Here is a 24184-nt window from a genome sequence, read left to right on the forward strand (position 1 = left end):
AAACAAATAGTGTTTGGAAATGTAATCTCATGTCTACAACATAAAATAAATGAACTGAACCTGAAAAAAGTGACGCAATCAGTGTTTCTCAAAACGGACGCTACCGGAAGGACCAAGGACCAAATTGGAGCACGATTCTAAAGTCAAGTATGTGAAATGCAGCCTGGGAGGGGCACTTCTGGAACGCTTACCCAGTTTGTACATATTTTGAAGCATGCATAGATGGAACTGCTGGGAGATGGAGACCAGCAGCAAGCACACTGTCAACAAAAATGATTTTATTCCAAAACCGACACACACAATTAGCATTAGTAACAAGGAAATCCTAGTCTAGTTTCACCAGGTCATCTAACTGCAGGCATTTCAAACCGTGGCACAGCAACAGAGAGCCAGAGAGAGACACGCAGTTAACCAAAGCCTCTACTTTATTCAAATATTGAAATATACCTAAGAGTTTATTCTCAATTTCAATGTAAATGTCGACTTTATATATTGTCGCACTGCTAAGCAGACAAGTAGCCAGTGGCTTCCTCTGCGTCTGGACAAGGTTTGACAATTTGTGTGTAGTTCAACATAGGCCTATATTACGTTTCAACATAGGCCTATATTACGTTTCAACATAGGCCTATATTACGTTTCAACATAGGCCTATATTACGTTTCAACATAGGCCAATATTACGTTTCAACATAGGCCAATATTACGTTTCAACACAGGCCAATATTACGTTTCAACATAGGCCTATATTACGTTTCAACATAGGCCAATATTACGTTTCAACATAGACCAATATTACGTTTCAACATAGGCCAATATTACGTTTCAACATAGACCAATATTACGTTTCAACATAGGCCAATATTACGTTTCAACATAGGCCAATATTACGTTTCAACATAGGCCAATATTACGTTTCAACATAGGCCAATATTACGTTTCAACATAGACCAATATTACGTTTCAACATAGGCCAATATTACGTTTCAACATAGGCCAATATTACGTTTCAACATAGACCAATATTACGTTTCAACATAGACCAATATTACGTTTCAACATAGACCAATATTACGTTTCAACATAGACCAATATTACGTTTCAACATAGACCAATATTACGTTTCAACATAGGCCAATATTACGTTTCAACACAGGCCTATATTACGTTTCAACATAGGCCAATATTACGTTTCAACATAGACCAATATTACGTTTCAACATAGGCCAATATTACGTTTCAACATAGGCCAATATTACGTTTCAACATAGGCCAATATTACGTTTCAACATAGACCAATATTACGTTTCAACATAGGCCAATATTACGTTTCAACATAGGCCAATATTACGTTTCAACATAGGCCAATATTACGTTTCGAGAAAAAGCCAACGGAAAACAGATGAGGTCCTTTTAATATCCAAACGGTCTGTTTTACAGAAACCTTTTCTATCAGACGGCAAAAGTTGAACATTCTGCCATCACCTCCGAAGACATTGGATCAAGTTCACCACACTATTTGCTGGGCCTAATTCTAATACTTCCAAAGTGTACTAGCAAATAAGGGGCATTATTGCCACCATAAAAGTTGACCAGAAAGTTGACCAAAAAGTTGACCAGAAAGTTGACCATTTGGCCAAAAATAACTGAATGACAGCTACACCCTTAATAGGCCACACTTACTGAAAATGAAAAAAAAAAAAAAGACCCAGCTACTAGGTCAACCCAACTGATGGCTAAATTAACCCATGTTTGGGTCAACCCAACTGATGGCTAAATTAACCCATGTTTGGGTCAACCCAACTGATGGCTAAATTAACCCATGTTTGGGTCAACCCAACTGATGGCTAAATTAACCCATGTTTGGGTCAACCCAACTGATGGTTAAATTAACCCATGTTTGGGTCAACCCAACTGATGGCTAAATTAACCCATGTTTGGGTCAACCCAACTGATGGTTAAATTAACCCATGTTTGGGTCAACCCAACTGATGGTTAAATTAACCCATGTTTGGGTCACCCCAACTGATGGCTAAATTAACCCATGTTTGGGTCACCCCAACTGATGGCTAAATTAACCCATGTTTGGGTCAACCCAACTGATGGCTAAATTAACCCATGTTTGGGTCAACCCAACTGATGGTTAAATTAACCCATGTTTGGGTCAACCCAACTGATGGTTAAATTAACCCATGTTTGGGTCAACCCAACTGATGGTTAAATTAACCCATGTTTGGGTCAACCCAACTGATGGCTAAATTAACCCATGTTTGGGTCAACCCAACTGATGGTTAAATTAACCCATGTTTGGGTCAACCCAACTGATGGTTAAATTAACCCATGTTTGGGTCAACCCAACTGATGGTTAAATTAACCCATGTTTGGGTCAACCCAACTGATGGCTAAATTAACCCATGTTTGGGTCAACCCAACTGATGGCTAAATTAACCCATGTTTGGGTCAACCCAACTGATGGTTAAATTAACCCATGTTTGGGTCAACCCAACTGATGGCTAAATTAACCCATGTTTGGGTCAACCCAACTGATGGTTAAATTAACCCATGTTTGGGTCAACCCAACTGATGGTTAAATTAACCCATGTTTGGGTCAACCCAACTGATGGTTAAATTAACCCATGTTTGGGTCAACCCAACTGATGGTTAAATTAACCCATGTTTGGGTCAACCCAACTGATGGCTAAATTAACCCATGTTTGGGTCAACCCAACTGATGGTTAAATTAACCCATGTTTGGGTCAACCCAACTGATGGTTAAATTAACCCATGTTTGGGTCAACCCAACTGATGGCTAAATTAACCCATGTTTGGGTCAACCCAACTGATGGTTAAATTAACCCATGTTTGGGTCAACCCAACTGATGGTTAAATTAACCCATGTTTGGGTCAACCCAACTGATGGTTAAATTAACCCATGTTTGGGTCAACCCAACTGATGGCTAAATTAACCCATGTTTGGGTCAACCCAACTGATGGTTAAATTAACCCATGTTTGGGTCAACCCAACTGATGGTTAAATTAACCCATGTTTGGGTCACCCCAACTGATGGCTAAATTAACCCATGTTTGGGTCAACCCAACTGATGGTTAAATTAACCCATGTTTGGGTCAACCCAACTGATGGCTAAATTAACCCATGTTTGGGTCAACCCAACTGATGGTTAAATTAACCCATGTTTGGGTCAACCCAACTGATGGCTAAATTAACCCATGTTTGGGTCAACCCAACTGATGGCTAAATTAACCCATGTTTGGGTCAACCCAACTGATGGTTAAATTAACCCATGTTTGGGTCAACCCAACTGATGGCTAAATTAACCCATGTTTGGGTCAACCCAACTGATGGTTAAATTAACCCATGTTTGGGTCAACCCAACTGATGGTTAAATTAACCCATGTTTGGGTCAACCCAACTGATGGTTAAATTAACCCATGTTTGGGTCAACCCAACTGATGGCTAAATTAACCCATGTTTGGGTCAACCCAACTGATGGCTAAATTAACCCATGTTTGGGTCAACCCAACTGATGGCTAAATTAACCCATGTTTGGGTCACCCCAACTGATGGTTAAATTAACCCATGTTTGGGTCAACCCAACTGATGGTTAAATTAACCCATGTTTGGGTCAACCCAACTGATGGTTAAATTAACCCATGTTTGGGTCAACCCAACTGATGGCTAAATTAACCCATGTTTGGGTCAACCCAACTGATGGCTAAATTAACCCCAACATGTTGGGTTATTCACACAACTGGCTAAGTCAAAAAATAATGAAATAAAACATTGAGTGCAGTTTCAGGACGAGTCTGACTTTATGGCGTGAGCCAAGTTTAGAAAATGGCGCACGCAGATATTTTGTGTGAAATTTTTACACAATGGTTATAAAAAGAGGGAACATTGCTTCGGAGAGGTTATTATCTTGGTCAGGCTCAGAGATGGGAGTATGTGTCGTTACATCACATACGGGTATGGTAGGGCTTGGGGTGTAGCGCCAGGCCAGGGGCCCACTGGGGTCATGACCTGTGGGGGGTATAGTGCCAGTTCAGGCAAGGGTCCCAACTGACAATTCAAACGGGCCACTAGACAGATCATACAGAGGCCATTGGCTGAGCCAATGGAAGGAGGAGGAGGGATCTACCAGCCCACCACCAATCAATCGACAGTTCACTTTAAGACATTCGAAAGAAAGTCAACTTTATTTTACAGCAGAGGTTCAATAAGACAGTACATAGCGGAGGTTTCACTATCCAGATTAATCAATTATTGATATCAACCAAAGACTGGGCCTCTGAACCCCTCATATTACAAGGTATGGGAGGGTACGCAGAGGGAGAGGGTATTAGATCACAACATCAAGGCATTCAGAAGGATGATGAAGAGGATTTATGATGAAAGAGGGGGAGAAAGAGCAAGTCGAGTTAGATCAGAACGTCATGGAGACAGGAAAGAGAGATTTAGAGTGAGGAGAGCGAGGAGGAGAGTGATTGAGAGAAAGAGAGCGATAGAGCGAGAAGAAGAGCGAGGAGGAGAAAGAGAGCGAGAAGGAGAGAGATGAGGAGAAAGAGAGCGAGAAGGAGAAAGAGAGCGAGGAGGAGAAAGAGAAAGAGAGCGAGAAGGAGAGAGATGAGGAGAAAGAGAGCGAGAAGGAGAGAGATGAGGAGAAAGAGAGCGAGAAGGAGAGAGATGAGGAGAAAGAGAGCGAGAAGGAGAGAGATGAGGAGAAAGAGAGCGAGGAGGAGAAAGAGAGCGAGAAGGAGAGAGATGAGGAGAAAGAGAGCGAGGAGGAGAAAGAGAGCGAGAAGGAGAGAGATGAGGAGAAAGAGAGCGAGAAGGAGAGAGATGAGAAGAAAGAGATAAAGAGAGAGATGAGGAGAAAGAGCGAGAAGGAGAGAGATGAGGAGAAAGAGCGAGAAGGGAGAGATGAGGAGAAAGAGCGAGAAGGAGAGAGATGAGGAGAAAGAGATAAAGAGATGAGGAGAAAGAGATAAAGAGAGCGAGAAGGAGAGAGATGAGGAGAAAGAGATAAAGAGAGCGAGGAGGAGAAAGAGATAAAGAGAGCGAGAAGAGAGAGATGAGGAGAAAGAGATAAAGAGAGCGAGAAGGAGAGAGATGAGGAGAAAGAGATAAAGAGAGCGAGAAGGAGAGAGATGAGGAGAAAGAGATAAAGAGAGCGAGAAGGAGAGAGATGAGGAGAAAGAGCGAGAAGGAGAGAGATGAGGAGAAAGAGAGCGAGAAGGAGAGAGATGAGGAGAAAGAGCGAGAAGGAGAGAGATGAGGAGAAAGAGCGAGAAGGAGAGAGATGAGGAGAAAGAGATAAAGAGAGCGAGAAGGGAGAGATGAGGAGAAAGAGATAAAGAGAGCGAGAAGGAGAGAGAGCGAGAAGGAGAGAGATGAGGAGAAAGAGATAAAGAGAGCGAGAAGGAGAGAGATGAGGAGAAAGAGATAGAGAGCGAGAAGGAGAGAGATGAGGAGAAAGAGATAAAGAGAGCGAGAAGGAGAGAGATGAGGAGAAAGAGATAAAGAGAGCGAGAAGGAGAGAGATGAGGAGAAAGAGCGAGAAGGAGAGAGATGAGGAGAAAGAGATAAAGAGAGCGAGAAGGAGAGAGATCAGAACATCATGGCGTCCAGTCCGTCCTCCATGAACTTCTTGTAGATGGCCATGAACCTGGCGGTGAAGGCCTCTAGATGGTAGATGACCTTATTGCCCTGCTGCAGTCGGTGTTCGTAGTGGGCTGCCATGTGAGTCACCTCTGCCTTCAGCTGGCCGTCACAGTTACCTAGCAACTCTGTCACCAGGCCCTACACACAGACACAGTACCTTAACACCCCACAGTTACCTAGCAACTCTGTCACCAGGCCCTACACACAGACACAGTACCTTAACACACCACACAGTTACCTAGCAACTCTGTCACCAGTACCTTAATAACACACCACAGTTACCTAGCAACTCTGTTACCAGGCCCTACACACAGACACAGTACCTTAATAACACACAGTTACCTAGCAACTCTGTTACCAGGCCCTACACACAGACACAGTACCTTAATAACACACAGTTACCTAGCAACTCTGTCACCAGGCCCTACACACAGACACAGTACCTTAATAACACACAGTTACCTAGCAACTCTGTCACCAGTACCTTAATAACACACCACACAGTTACCTAGCAACTCTGTTACCAGGCCCTACACACAGACACAGTACCTTAATAACACACAGTTACCTAGCAACTCTGTCACCAGGCCCTACACACAGACACAGTACCTTAATAACACACAGTTACCTAGCAACTCTGTTACCAGGCCCTACACACAGACACAGTACCTTAATAACACACAGTTACCTAGCAACTCTGTCACCAGGCCCTACACACAGACACAGTACCTTAACACACCCCACAGTTACCTAGCAACTCTGTCACCAGGCCCTACACACAGACACAGTACCTTAACACCCCACAGTTACCTAGCAACTGTTACCAGGCCCTACACACAGACACAGTACCTTAACACACCCCACAGTTACCTAGCAACTGTTACCAGGCCCTACACACAGACACAGTACCTTAACACACCCCACAGTTACCTAGCAACTCTGTCACCAGGCCCTACACACAGACACAGTACCTGAATAACACACAGTTACCTAGCAACTCTGTTACCAGGCCCTACACACAGACACAGTACCTTAACACACCACCCCCATAGTTGGTGCTCAGTATTTGTGAGGCGTACCTTCATGATGATCTCAGGAGGAATGCAGTGAGTCAGCAACTCATACAGTCTCCCCTCACCTCTAACAACCTGGGAGAGGAGGGAGGGGAGAGAGGGGGAGGGGAGGGAGGGTCAGAGAAAAAACCTTTTGGTACAGAAACCATTTTAAATAAGGGACGTTTGTTCAATGGTTTTAATTCCAGTCCTCCTCCATCCTCACCTCTGAGGACTCTGCTGACTGACGATGGCGTTGGCCGTCTCTCTCTCAGGTAAACCTCCCAGTCGGTCTCTGGGATGTCCTGGTCTGCTGAGAACGGGTACCTGGAGAACAGGGGTCAAAGGTTATGATGAGGTGATCGCTATGCCCGTTCAGAAAATGTAGCGTCACACACAGAGACAGACTTACTGTTGGAGCACCACACACAGAGACACACACAGAGACAGACTTACTGTTGGAGCACCACACACAGAGACACACACAGAGACAGACTTACTGTTGGAGCACCACACACAGAGACACACACAGAGACAGACTTACTGTTGGAGCACCACACACAGAGACAGACTTACTGTTGGAGCATCACACACAGAGACACACACAGAGACACACACAGAGACAGACTTACTGTTGGAGCACCACACACAGAGACAGACTTACTGTTGGAGCATCACACACAGAGACACACACAGAGACACACACAGAGACACACACAGAGACAGACTTACTGTTGGAGCACCACACAGAGACAGACTTACTGTTGGAGCACCACACACAGAGACAGGCTTACTGTTGGAGCACCACACACAGAGACACACACAGAGACAGACTTACTGTTGGAGCACCACACACAGAGACACACAGAGACAGACTTACTGTTGGAGCACCACACACAGAGACACACACAGAGACAGACTTACTGTTGGAGCACCACACACAGAGACAGACTTACTGTTGGAGCATCACACACAGAGACACACACAGAGACACACACAGAGACAGACTTACTGTTGGAGCATCACACACAGAGACACACACAGAGACAGACTTACTGTTGGAGCGCCACACACAGAGACAGACTTACTGTTGGAGCACCACACACAGAGACAGGCTTACTGTTGGAGCATCACACACAGAGACACACACAGAGACAGACTTACTGTTGGAGCACCACACACAGAGACACACACAGAGACAGACTTACTGTTGGAGCACCACACACAGAGACAGACTTACTGTTGGAGCACCACACACAGAGACAGACTTACTGTTGGAGCACCACACACAGAGACACACACAGAGACAGACTTACTGTTGGAGCACACACAGAGACACACACAGAGACAGACTTACTGTTGGAGCATCACACAGAGACACACACAGAGACAGACTTACTGTTGGAGCACCACACACAGAGACAGACTTACTGTTGGAGCACCACACACAGAGACACACACACAGACAGACCTACTGTTGGAGCACCACACACAGAGACAGACTTACTGTTGGAGCACCACACACAGAGACAGACTTACTGTTGGAGCACCACACACAGAGACAGACTTACTGTTGGAGCACCACACACAGAGACAGACTTACTGTTGGAGCACCACACACAGAGACACACAGAGACACACACAGAGACAGATTTACTGTTGGAGCACCACACACAGAGACAGACTTACTGTTGGAGCACCACACACAGAGACACACACAGAGACAGACTTACTGTTGGAGCACCACACACAGAGACAGACTTACTGTTGGAGCACCACACACAGAGACAGACTTACTGTTGGAGCACCACACACAGAGACACACACAGAGACAGACTTACTGTTGGAGCACCACACACAGAGACAGACTTACTGTTGGAGCACCACACACAGAGACAGACTTACTGTTGGAGCACCACACACAGAGACAGACTTACTGTTGGAGCACCACACACAGAGACACACACAGAGACAGACTTACTGTTGGAGCACCACACACAGAGACAGACTTACTGTTGGAGCACCACACACAGAGACACACACAGAGACAGACTTACTGTTGGAGCACCACACACAGAGACAGACTTACTGTTGGAGCACCACACACAGAGACACACACAGAGACAGACTTACTGTTGGAGCGCCACACACAGAGACAGACTTACTGTTGGAGCATCACACACAGAGACAGACTTACTGTTGGAGCATCACACACAGAGACAGACTTACTGTTGGAGCACCACACACAGAGACACACACAGAGACTTACTGTTGGAGCACCACACACAGAGACACACACAGAGACAGACTTACTGTTGGAGCATCACACACAGAGACAGACTTACTGTTGGAGCATCACACACAGAGACACACACAGAGACTTACTGTTGGAGCACCACACACAGAGACACACACAGAGACAGACTTACTGTTGGAGCATCACACACAGAGACACACACAGAGACAGACTTACTGTTGGAGCACCACACACAGAGACACACACAGAGACAGACTTACTGTTGGAGCACCCACACAGAGACACACACAGAGACAGACTTACTGTTGGAGCACCACACAGAGACACACACAGAGACAGACTTACTGTTGGAGCACCACACACAGAGACAGACTTACTGTTGGAGCATCACACACAGAGACACACACAGAGACACACACAGAGACAGACTTACTGTTGGAGCACCACACACAGAGACAGACTTACTGTTGGAGCATCACACACAGAGACACACACAGAGACACACACAGAGACAGACTTACTGTTGGAGCGCCACACACAGAGACAGACTTACTGTTGGAGCACCACACACAGAGACACACACAGAGACAGACTTACTGTTGGAGCGCCACACACAGAGACACACACAGAGACAGACTTACTGTTGGAGCGCCACACACAGAGACAGACTTACTGTTGGAGCACCACACACAGAGACACACAGAGACAGACTTACTGTTGGAGCGCCACACACTTAGACACACACAGAGACAGACTTACTGTTGGAGCGCCACACACAGAGACAGACTTACTGTTGGAGCACCACACACAGAGACAGGCTTACTGTTGGAGCATCACACACAGAGACACACACAGAGACAGACTTACTGTTGGAGCACCACACACAGAGACACACACAGAGACAGACTTACTGTTGGAGCACCACACACAGAGACAGACTTACTGTTGGAGCACCACACACAGAGACACACACAGAGACAGACTTACTGTTGGAGCACCACACACAGAGACAGACTTACTGTTGGAGCATCACACACAGAGACACACACAGAGACAGACTTACTGTTGGAGCACCACACACAGAGACACACACAGAGACAGACTTACTGTTGGAGCACCACACACAGAGACACACACACAGACAGACCTACTGTTGGAGCACCACACACAGAGACAGACTTACTGTTGGAGCACCACACACAGAGACAGACTTACTGTTGGAGCACCACACACAGAGACAGACTTACTGTTGGAGCACCACACACAGAGACACACACAGAGACACACACAGAGACAGATTTACTGTTGGAGCACCACACACAGAGACAGACTTACTGTTGGAGCACCACACACAGAGACACACACAGAGACACACACAGAGACAGACTTACTGTTGGAGCACCACACACAGAGACAGACTTACTGTTGGAGCACCACACACAGAGACAGACTTACTGTTGGAGCATCACACACAGAGACAGGCTTACTGTTGGAGCACCACACACAGAGACACACACAGAGACAGACTTACTGTTGGAGCACCACACACAGAGACACACACAGAGACAGACTTACTGTTGGAGCACCACACACAGAGACAGACTTACTGTTGGAGCACCACACACAGAGACAGACTTACTGTTGGAGCACCACACACAGAGACACAGACAGAGACAGACTTACTGTTGGAGCATCACAGACAGAGACAGACTTACTGTTGGAGCGCCACACACAGAGACAGACTTACTGTTGGAGCACCACACACAGAGACAGGCTTACTGTTGGAGCATCACACACAGAGACACACACAGAGACAGACTTACTGTTGGAGCACCACACACAGAGACACACACAGAGACAGACTTACTGTTGGAGCACCACACACAGAGACAGACTTACTGTTGGAGCACCACACACAGAGACACACACAGAGACAGACTTACTGTTGGAGCACCACACACAGAGACAGACTTACTGTTGGAGCATCACACACAGAGACACACACAGAGACAGACTTACTGTTGGAGCACCACACACAGAGACACACACAGAGACAGACTTACTGTTGGAGCACCACACACAGAGACACACACACAGACAGACCTACTGTTGGAGCACCACACACAGAGACAGACTTACTGTTGGAGCACCACACACAGAGACAGACTTACTGTTGGAGCACCACACACAGAGACAGACTTACTGTTGGAGCACCACACACAGAGACACACACAGAGACACACACAGAGACAGATTTACTGTTGGAGCACCACACACAGAGACAGACTTACTGTTGGAGCACCACACACAGAGACACACACAGAGACACACACAGAGACAGACTTACTGTTGGAGCACCACACACAGAGACAGACTTACTGTTGGAGCACCACACACAGAGACAGACTTACTGTTGGAGCATCACACACAGAGACAGGCTTACTGTTGGAGCACCACACACAGAGACACACACAGAGACAGACTTACTGTTGGAGCACCACACACAGAGACACACACAGAGACAGACTTACTGTTGGAGCACCACACACAGAGACAGACTTACTGTTGGAGCACCACACACAGAGACAGACTTACTGTTGGAGCACCACACACAGAGACACAGACAGAGACAGACTTACTGTTGGAGCATCACAGACAGAGACAGACTTACTGTTGGAGCACCACACACAGAGACACACAGAGACAGACTTACTGTTGGAGCACCACACACAGAGACAGACTTACTGTTGGAGCATCACACACAGAGACAGACTTACTGTTGGAGCACCACACACAGAGACACACACAGAGACAGACTTACTGTTGGAGCACCACACATAGAGACACACACAGAGACAGACTTACTGTTGGAGCACCACACACAGAGACACACACAGAGACAGACTTACTGTTGGAGCACCACACAGAGACAGACTTACTGTTGGAGCACCACACACAGAGACAGACTTACTGTTGGAGCACCACACACAGAGACACACACAGAGACAGACTTACTGTTGGAGCACCACACACAGAGACACACACAGAGACAGACTTACTGTTGGAGCACCACACACAGAGACAGACTTACTGTTGGAGCACCACACACAGAGACAGACTTACTGTTGGAGCACCACACACAGAGACACACACAGAGACAGACTTACTGTTGGAGCACCACACACAGAGACACACACAGAGACAGACTTACTGTTGGAGCACCACACACAGAGACACACACAGAGACAGACTTACTGTTGGAGCACCACACACAGAGACAGACTTACTGTTGGAGCACCACACACAGAGACACACACACAGAGACAGACTTACTGTTGGAGCATCACACACAGAGACACACACAGAGACAGACTTACTGTTGGAGCACCACACACAGAGACACACACAGAGACAGACTTACTGTTGGAGCACCACACACAGAGACACACACAGAGACACACACAGAGACACACAGAGACACACAGAGACACACACAGAGACAGACTTACTGTTGGAGCACCACACACACAGAGACACACAGAGACAGACTTACTGTTGGAGCATCACACACAGAGACAGACTTACTGTTGGAGCACCACACACAGAGACACACACAGAGACAGACTTACTGTTGGAGCATCACACACAGAGAGAGTGACTTACTGTTGGAGCATCACAGACAGAGACAGACTTACTGTTGGAGCACCACACACAAAGACAGACTTACTGTTGGAGCACCACACACAAAGACAGACTTACTGTTGGAGCACCACACACAAAGACAGACTTACTGTTGGAGCACCACACACAGAGACAGACTTACTGTTGGAGCATCACACACAGAGACACACACACAGAGACAGACTTACTGTTGGAACACCACACACAGAGACAGACTTACTGTTGGAGCATCACACACAGAGACACACAGAGACAGACTTACTGTTGGAGCACCACACACAGAGACACACACAGAGACAGACTTACTGTTGGAGCACCACACACAGAGACACACACAGAGACAGACTTACTGTTGGAGCACCACACACAGAGACAGACTTACTGTTGGAGCATCACACACAGAGACACACACAGAGACAGACTTACTGTTGGAGCACCACACACAGAGACACACACAGAGACAGACTTACTGTTGGAGCACCACACACAGAGACAGACTTACTGTTGGAGCACCACACACAGAGACAGACTTACTGTTGGAGCATCACAGACAGAGACAGACTTACTGTTGGAGCATCACACACAGAGAGAGTGACTTACTGTTGGAGCATCACAGACAGAGACAGACTTACTGTTGGAGCACCACACACAAAGACAGACTTACTGTTGGAGCACCACACACAAAGACAGACTTACTGTTGGAGCACCACACACAAAGACAGACTTACTGTTGGAGCACCACACACAGAGACAGACTTACTGTTGGAGCATCACACACAGAGACAGACTTACTGTTGGAGCATCACACACAGAGACACACACAGAGACAGGCTTACTGTTGGAGCACCACACACAGAGACAGACTTACTGTTGGAGCACCACACACAGAGACACACACAGAGACAGACTTACTGTTGGAGCACCACACACAGAGACACACACAGAGACAGACTTACTGTTGGAGCACCACACACAGAGACACACACAAAGACAGACTTACTGTTGGAGCACCACACACAGAGACACACACAAAGACAGACTTACTGTTGGAGCACCACACACAGAGACACACACAAAGACAGACTTACTGTTGGAGCACCACACACAGAGACAGGCTTACTGTTGGAGCATCACACACAGAGACACACACAGAGACAGACTTACTGTTGGAGCACCACACACAGAGACACACACAGAGACAGACTTACTGTTGGAGCACCACACACAGAGACAGACTTACTGTTGGAGCACCACACACAGAGACAGACTTACTGTTGGAGCACCACACACAGAGACACACAGAGACAGACTTACTGTTGGAGCACCACACACAGAGACACACACAAAGACAGACTTACTGTTGGAGCACCACACACAGAGACACACACAGAGACAGGCTTACTGTTGGAGCACCACACACAGAGACAGACTTACTGTTGGAGCATCACACACAGAGACAGACTTACTGTTGGAGCATCACACACAGAGACAGACTTACTGTTGGAGCACCACACACAGAGACAGACTTACTGTTGGAGCATCACAGACAGAGACAGACTTACTGTTGGAGCACCACACACAGAGACAGACTTACTGTTGGAGCACCACACACAGAGACACACACAGAGACAGACTTACTGTTGGAGCACCACACACAGAGACAGACTTACTGTTGGAGCACCACACACAGAGACACACACAGAGACAGACTTACTGTTGGAGCACCACACACAGAGACAGACTTACTGTTGGAGCATCACACACAGAGACACACACAGAGACAGACTTACTGTTGGAGCACCACACACAGAGACACACACAGAGACAGACTTACTGTTGGAGCACCACACACAGAGACACACACACAGACAGACCTACTGTTGGAGCACCACACACAGAGACAGACTTACTGTTGGAGCACCACACACAGAGACAGACTTACTGTTGGAGCACCACACACAGAGACAGACTTACTGTTGGAGCACCACACACAGAGACACACACAGAGACACACACAGAGACAGATTTACTGTTGGAGCACCACACACAGAGACAGACTTACTGTTGGAGCACCACACACAGAGACACACAGAGACACACACAGAGACAGACTTACTGTTGGAGCACCACACACAGAGACAGACTTACTGTTGGAGCACCACACACAGAGACAGACTTACTGTTGGAGCATCACACACAGAGACAGGCTTACTGTTGGAGCACCACACACAGAGACACACACAGAGACAGACTTACTGTTGGAGCACCACACACAGAGACACACACAGAGACAGACTTACTGTTGGAGCACCACACACAGAGACAGACTTACTGTTGGAGCACCACACACAGAGACAGACTTACTGTTGGAGCACCACACACAGAGACACAGACAGAGACAGACTTACTGTTGGAGCATCACAGACAGAGACAGACTTACTGTTGGAGCGCCACACACAGAGACAGACTTACTGTTGGAGCACCACACACAGAGACAGGCTTACTGTTGGAGCATCACACACAGAGACACACACAGAGACAGACTTACTGTTGGAGCACCACACACAGAGACACACACAGAGACAGACTTACTGTTGGAGCACCACACACAGAGACAGACTTACTGTTGGAGCACCACACACAGAGACACACACAGAGACAGACTTACTGTTGGAGCACCACACACAGAGACAGACTTACTGTTGGAGCATCACACACAGAGACACACACAGAGACAGACTTACTGTTGGAGCACCACACACAGAGACACACACAGAGACAGACTTACTGTTGGAGCACCACACACAGAGACACACACACAGACAGACCTACTGTTGGAGCACCACCACACACAGAGACAGACTTACTGTTGGAGCACCACACAGAGACAGACTTACTGTTGGAGCACCACACACAGAGACAGACTTACTGTTGGAGCACCACACACAGAGACACACACAGAGACACACACAGAGACAGATTTACTGTTGGAGCACCACACACAGAGACAGACTTACTGTTGGAGCACCACACACAGAGACACACACAGAGACACACAGAGACAGACTTACTGTTGGAGCACCACACACAGAGACAGACTTACTGTTGGAGCACCACACACAGAGACAGACTTACTGTTGGAGCATCACACACAGAGACAGGCTTACTGTTGGAGCACCACACACAGAGACACACACAGAGACAGACTTACTGTTGGAGCACCACACACAGAGACACACACAGAGACAGACTTACTGTTGGAGCACCACACACAGAGACAGACTTACTGTTGGAGCACCACACACAGAGACAGACTTACTGTTGGAGCACCACACACAGAGACACAGACAGAGACAGACTTACTGTTGGAGCATCACAGACAGAGACAGACTTACTGTTGGAGCACCACACACAGAGACACACACAGAGACAGACTTACTGTTGGAGCACCACACACAGAGACAGACTTACTGTTGGAGCATCACACACAGAGACAGACTTACTGTTGGAGCACCACACACAGAGACACACACAGAGACAGACTTACTGTTGGAGCACCACACATAGAGACACACACAGAGACAGACTTACTGTTGGAGCACCACACACAGAGACACACACAGAGACAGACTTACTGTTGGAGCACCACACAGAGACAGACTTACTGTTGGAGCACCACACACAGAGACAGACTTACTGTTGGAGCACCACACACAGAGACACACAGAGACAGACTTACTGTTGGAGCACCACACACAGAGACACACACAGAGACAGACTTACTGTTGGAGCACCACACACAGAGACAGACTTACTGTTGGAGCACCACACACAGAGACAGACTTACTGTTGGAGCACCACACACAGAGACACACACAGAGACAGACTTACTGTTGGAGCACCACACACAGAGACACACACAGAGACAGACTTACTGTTGGAGCACCACACACAGAGACAGACTTACTGTTGGAGCACCACACACAGAGACAGACTTACTGTTGGAGCACCACACACAGAGACACACACAGAGACAGACTTACTGTTGGAGCATCACACACAGAGACACACACAGAGACAGACTTACTGTTGGAGCACCACACACAGAGACACAGACAGAGACAGACTTACTGTTGGAGCACCACACACAGAGACACACACAGAGACACACACAGAGACACACAGAGACACACAGAGACACACACAGAGACAGACTTACTGTTGGAGCACCACACACAGAGACACACAGAGACAGACTTACTGTTGGAGCATCACACACAGAGACAGACTTACTGTTGGAGCACCACACACAGAGACACACACAGAGACAGACTTACTGTTGGAGCATCACACACAGAGAGAGTGACTTACTGTTGGAGCATCACAGACAGAGACAGACTTACTGTTGGAGCACCACACACAAAGACAGACTTACTGTTGGAGCACCACACACAAAGACAGACTTACTGTTGGAGCACCACACACAAAGACAGACTTACTGTTGGAGCACCACACACAGAGACAGACTTACTGTTGGAGCATCACACACAGAGACACACACAGAGACAGACTTACTGTTGGAACACCACACACAGAGACAGACTTACTGTTGGAGCATCACACACAGAGACACACAGAGACAGACTTACTGTTGGAGCACCACACACAGAGACACACACAGAGACAGACTTACTGTTGGAGCACCACACACAGAGACACACACAGAGACAGACTTACTGTTGGAGCACCACACACAGAGACAGACTTACTGTTGGAGCATCACACACAGAGACACACACAGAGACAGACTTACTGTTGGAGCACCACACACAGAGACACACACAGAGACAGACTTACTGTTGGAGCACCACACACAGAGACAGACTTACTGTTGGAGCACCACACACAGAGACAGACTTACTGTTGGAGCATCACAGACAGAGACAGACTTACTGTTGGAGCATCACACACAGAGAGAGTGACTTACTGTTGGAGCATCACAGACAGAGACAGACTTACTGTTGGAGCACACACACAAAGACAGACTTACTGTTGGAGCACCACACACAAAGACAGACTTACTGTTGGAGCACCACACACAAAGACAGACTTACTGTTGGAGCACCACACAGAGACAGACTTACTGTTGGAGCATCACACACAGAGACAGACTTACTGTTGGAGCATCACACACAGAGACACACACAGAGACAGGCTTACTGTTGGAGCACCACACACAGAGACAGACTTACTGTTGGAGCACCACACACAGAGACACACACAGAGACAGACTTACTGTTGGAGCACCACACACAGAGACACACACAGAGACAGACTTACTGTTGGAGCACCACACACAGAGACACACACAAAGACAGACTTACTGTTGGAGCACCACACACAGAGACACACACAAAGACAGACTTACTGTTGGAGCACCACACACAGAGACACACACAAAGACAGACTTACTGTTGGAGCACCACACACAGAGACAGGCTTACTGTTGGAGCATCACACACAGAGACACACACAGAGACAGACTTACTGTTGGAGCACCACACACAGAGACACACACAGAGACAGACTTACTGTTGGAGCACCACACACAGAGACAGACTTACTGTTGGAGCACCACACACAGAGACACACACAGAGACAGACTTACTGTTGGAGCACCACACACAGAGACACACACAAAGACAGACTTACTGTTGGAGCACCACACACAGAGACACACACAGAGACAGGCTTACTGTTGGAGCACCACACACAGAGACAGACTTACTGTTGGAGCATCACACACAGAGACAGACTTACTGTTGGAGCATCACACACAGAGACAGACTTACTGTTGGAGCACCACACACAGAGACAGACTTACTGTTGGAGCATCACAGACAGAGACAGACTTACTGTTGGAGCACCACACACAGAGACAGACTTACTGTTGGAGCACCACACACAGAGACACACACAGAGACAGACTTACTGTTGGAGCACCACACACAGAGACACACACAGAGACAGACTTACTGTTGGAGCACCACACACAGAGACACACACAGAGACAGACTTACTGTTGGAGCACCACACACAGAGACACACACAGAGACAGACTTACTGTTGGAGCACCACACACAGAGACAGACTTACTGTTGGAGCGCCACACACAGAGACAGACTTACTGTTGGAGCGCCACACACAGAGACAGACTTACTGTTGGAGCACCACACACAGAGACAGGCTTACTGTTGGAGCGCCACACACAGAGACAGACTTACTGTTGGAGCGCCACACACAGAGACAGACTTACTGTTGGAGCACCACACACAGCACCACACACAGCGACACACACAGCGACACACACAGCGACACACACAGAGACAGACTTACTGTTGGAGCACCACACACAGAGACACACACAGAGACAGACTTACTGTTGGAGCACCACACACAGCACCACACACAGCGACACACACAGCGACACACACAGCGACACACACAGAGACACACACAGAGACAGACTTACTGTTGGAGCACCACACACAGAGACACACACAGAGACAGACTTACTGTTGGAGCACCACACACAGAGACACACACAGAGACAGACTTACTGTTGGAGCACCACACACAGCACCACAAACAGCGTCACAAACAGCGTCACACACAGAGACACACACAGAGACACACACAGAGACACACACAGCGTCACACAGCGTCACACACAGCGTCACACACAGCGTCACACACAGCGTCACACACAGCGACAGACTTACTGTTGCACTCTGCAGGCCTCACACATCAGCAGTGCTTTGCGGAGGTTGCGTCCAGACTTCTCTGATATCTGTTTGGCCAACTCAGGGGGAGAAGCAGACCCTCCTTCCTACACACTGTGGACAGAACATTACACACCTGAGAGAAGAGAGAGATGACAGAAGGTGAGAATTCAAAGATTCACATTTGAGAGAATTTAATGTAGTTGAAATAATGTCCCCCCTCTCCATCCCCCCTCCTCCCTCTCCATCCCCCTCCTCCCTCCCTCTCCACCCCCCTCCCTCCCTATCCCCCCTACCTCTCCATCCCCCTCCCTCTCCATCCCCCTACCTCTCCATCCTCCCTACCTCTCCATCCCCCTATCCCCCTACCTCTCCATCCTCCCTATCCCCCCTACCTCTACATCCTCCCTACCTCTACATCCTCCCTACCTCTACATCCCCCTCCCTCTCCATCCCCCTCCCTCTCCATCCCCCTCCCTCTCCATCCCCCCTCCCTCTCCATCCTCCCTCCCTCTCCATCCTCCCTATCCCCCTACCTCTACATCCTCCCTACCTCTACATCCTCCCTACCTCTACATCCTCCCTACCTCTACATCCCCCTCCCTCTCCATCCCCCCTCCCTCTCCATCCTCCCTCCCTCTCCATCCCCCTCCCTCTCCATCCTCCCTACGTCTCCATCCCCCTCCCTCTCCATCCCCCTCCCTCTCCATCCCCCTCCCTCTCCATCCCCCTCCCTCTCCATCCTCCCTACGTCTCCATCCCCCTCCCTCTCCATCCCCCTCCCTCTCCATCCCCCTCCCTCTCCATCCTCCCTACGTCTCCATCCCCCTCCCTCTCCATCCCCCTCCCTCTCCATCCTCCCTCCCTCTCCATCCCCCCTCCCTCTCCATCCTCCCTACCTCTCCATCCCCCTCCATCCCCCTCCTCTCCATCCCCCCTAACTCTCCATCCTCCCTCCCTCTCCATCCCCCTCCCTCTCATCCCCCCTACCTCTCCATCCTCCCTCCACCTCTCCATCCCTCTCCATCCCCCTAACTCTCCATCCCCCTAACTCTCCATCCTCCCTCCCTCCCCCTAACTCTCCATCCTTCCCTCTCCACCCCCCTACCTCTCCCTCCTTCCATTCCACCCCCACTCCCTCCATCCCCCTACCTCCTCTGTACTGGGCAGGGGCACCCTGACGGCCAGACACCTGCTCCTGATTGGTCCAATGACTTTGGAGGTGGAGCTACAGCAGAGGATAAGGCGGCAGGTGGACATGTACTTCTCCATGGTACGACGCAATGCATGCTGGGCATCCTTAGTGAGGCGGTCCACCTCTGTCAACAGGACAACTGAGAGAGACAGAGACAGTGAGAGACAGACAAAGAGACAGTGAGAGACAGCGACAGTGAGAGAGACAGACACAGAGACAGTGAGAGAGAGACAGAGAGACAGAGACACCGAGAGAGACAGACAGACACCGAGAGAGACAGACAGACACCGAGAGAGACAGACAGACACCGAGAGAGACAGACAGACACCGAGAGAGACAGACAGACACCGAGAGAGACAGACAGACACCGAGAGAGACAGACAGACACCGAGAGAGACAGACAGACACCGAGAGAGACAGACAGACACCGAGAGAGAGAGACAGACAGAGAGGGGTTGTTTTATTAAAATGGTGTCAGAATGTGAGAATCCTAACAGAGCAGTACGCAGCATGTGTGTGTCTGACCTTTGAACTCCCTCTGGGTGCTGGTCTGGATCTGCTGAGACTGGGCCATAGTCTTGATCAGTTCCTGGATAACCACCCGGTCACTGTTACCAGCATCACTGTTAAAATGAGAGATGTTCAATATGACCACCATATGGTCACTGAGAACACAGATCTACAGTATATGGTCAAATGGACCACAGTTCTAAAAACGGTCACTGTTAGCAGCAACACTCAGATGAGGAAAATCTCTCCAACTTAGATCGTTGAGTTCCTGGCTATGGTGTTGAAGTGTACCAATACTGCTTCCTGTTTACCTTGGGTTGACCTCAGGTGGTAGTTACTGCCTATGGTGTTGATGTTACCAATACTACTTCCTGTTTACCTTGGGTTGACCTCCAGGTGGTAGTTACTGGCTATGGTGTTGATGTTACCAACACTACTTCCTGTTTACCTTGGGTTGACCTCCAGGTGGTAGTTACTGGCTATGGTGTTGATCTCAATCTTCTTCTTAGAGGGAGCCTGCACAGAGAACAGGAAACAGACGTAGAATGAATTAGATCGTGAATCAGATGGAAGTATTGAGGTGTGTATGTCTCTGTGATGGTCTTCTCTGCGTAGTTTCTCCACCTCGGCTCTGTGTGTGTGTGTGTGTGTGGTGTGTTAGGGTTGGGCGATATTACGTTAGCATGTATCTAACATGGAGACCAGGGACTGGTCAGTATCTAACATGGAGACCAGGGACTGGTCTGTATCTAACATGGAGACCAGGGACTGGTCAGTATCTAACATGGAGACCAGGGACTGTATCTAACATGGAGACCAGGGACTGGTCAGAATCTAACATGGAGACCAGGGACTGGTCAGAATCTAACATGGAGACCAGGGACTGGTCAGTATCTAACATGGAGGCCAGGGACCGGTCAGTATCTAACATGGAGACCAGGGACCGGTCAGTATCTAACATGGAGGCCAGGGACGGTCAGTATCTAACATGGAGACCAGGGGAGTCAGTATCTAACATGGAGACCAGGGACTGGTCAGTATCTAACATGGAGACCAGGGACTGGTCAGAATCTAACATGGAGACCAGGGACTGGTCAGTATCTAACATAGGGACTGGAGATCCAGGGGGACTGGTCAGGGACTGGTCTGTATCTAACATGGAGACCAGGGACTGGTCAGAATCTAACATGGAGACCAGGGACTGGTCAGTATCTAACATGGAGACCAGGGACTGGTCAGTATCTAACATGGAGACCAGGGACTGGTCAGTATCTAACATGGAGACCAGGGACTGGTCAGTATCTAACATGGAGACCAGGGACTGGTCAGTATCTAACATGGAGACCAGGGACTGGTCAGTATCTAACATGGAGACCAGGGACTGGTCAGTATCTAACATGGAGACCAGGGACGAGACCAGGTCAGTATCTAACATGGAGACCAGGGACTGGTCAGTATCTAACATGGAGACCAGGGACTGGTCAGTATCTAACATGGAGACCAGGGACTGGTATCAACATGGAGACCAGGGACGGTATCTAACATGGAGACCAGGGAGGTCAGACATGGAGACCAGGGACCGGTCAGTATCTAACATGGAGACCAGGGACGGTCAGTATCTAACATGGAGACCAGGTCAGTATCTAACATGGAGACCAGGGACGGTCAGTATCTAACATGGAGACCAGGGACCGGTCAGTATCTAAAATGGAGACCAGGGACCGGTCAGAATCTAACATGGAGACCAGGGACTGGTCAGTATCTAACATGGAGACCAGGGACTGGTCAGTATCTAACATGGAGACCAGGGATGGTCAGACCAGGGACCAGGGGTCAGTATCTAACATGGAGACCAGGGACTGGTCAGTATCTAACATGGAGACCAGGGACTGGTCAGTATCTAACATGGAGACCAGGGACTGGTCAGTATCTAACATGGAGACCAGGGACTGGTCAGTATCTAACATGGAGACCAGGGACTGGTCAGTATCTAACATGGAGACCAGGGTATCTAACTATGGAGGACTGGTCAGTATCTAACATGGAGACCAGGGACTGGTCAGTATCTAACATGGAGACCAGGGACTGGTCAGTATCTAACATGGAGACCAGGGACTGGTCAGTATCTAACATGGAGACCAGGGACTGGTCAGTATCTAACATGGAGACCAGGGACTGGTCAGTATCTAACATGGAGGCCAGGGACTGGTCAGTATCTAACATGGAGACCAGGGACTGGTCAGTATCTAACATGGAGGCCAGGGACTGGTCAGTATCTAACATGGAGACCAGGGACTGGTCAGTATCTAACATGGAGACCAGGGACTGGTCAGTATCTAACATGGAGACCAGGGACTGGTCAGTATCTAACATGGAGACCAGGGACTGGTCAGTATCTAACATGGAGACCAGGGACTGGTCAGTATCTAACATGGAGACCAGGGACTGGTCAGTATCTAACATGGAGACCAGGGACTGGTCAGTATCTAAAACATGGAGGCCAGGGACTGGTCAGTATCTAACATGGAGGCCAGGGACTGGTCAGTATCTAACATGGAGGCCAGGGACTGGTCAGTATCTAACATGGAGGCCAGGGACTGGTCAGTATCTAACATGGAGACCAGGGACTGGTCAGTATCTAACATGGAGGCCAGGGACTGGTCAGTATCTAACATGGAGACCAGGGACAGTATCTAACATGGGAAATGGAGACCAGGGACTGGTCAGTATCTAACATGGAGACCAGGGACTGGTCAGTATCTAACATGGAGACCAGGGACTGGTCAGAATCTAAAATGGAGACCAGGGACTGGTCAGTATCTAAAATGGAGACCAGGGACTGGTCAGTATCTAACATGGAGACCAGGGACTGGTCAGTATCTAATATGGAGACCAGGGACTGGTCAGAATCTAACATGGAGACCAGGGACTGGTCAGTATCTAACATGGGAGGCCATGGGACAGGGACTGGTCAGTATCTTTATGGAGACAGGGACTGGAGGCCAGGGACTGGTCAGTATCTAACATGGAG

General features: G+C 48.5%; 1 pseudogene; it reads right to left on the reverse strand.

The window, feature by feature from the left end:
* Positions 1–4965: 4965 nt before the first annotated feature.
* Positions 4966–21669, reverse strand: LOC127920997 (replication factor C subunit 3-like; annotated as a pseudogene).
* Between the last annotated feature and the right edge of the window lie 2515 nt (positions 21670–24184).

Source organism: Oncorhynchus keta, unplaced genomic scaffold, assembly GCF_023373465.1.
Source record: "Oncorhynchus keta strain PuntledgeMale-10-30-2019 unplaced genomic scaffold, Oket_V2 Un_contig_21313_pilon_pilon, whole genome shotgun sequence".
Lineage (NCBI taxonomy): Eukaryota > Metazoa > Chordata > Actinopteri > Salmoniformes > Salmonidae > Oncorhynchus > Oncorhynchus keta.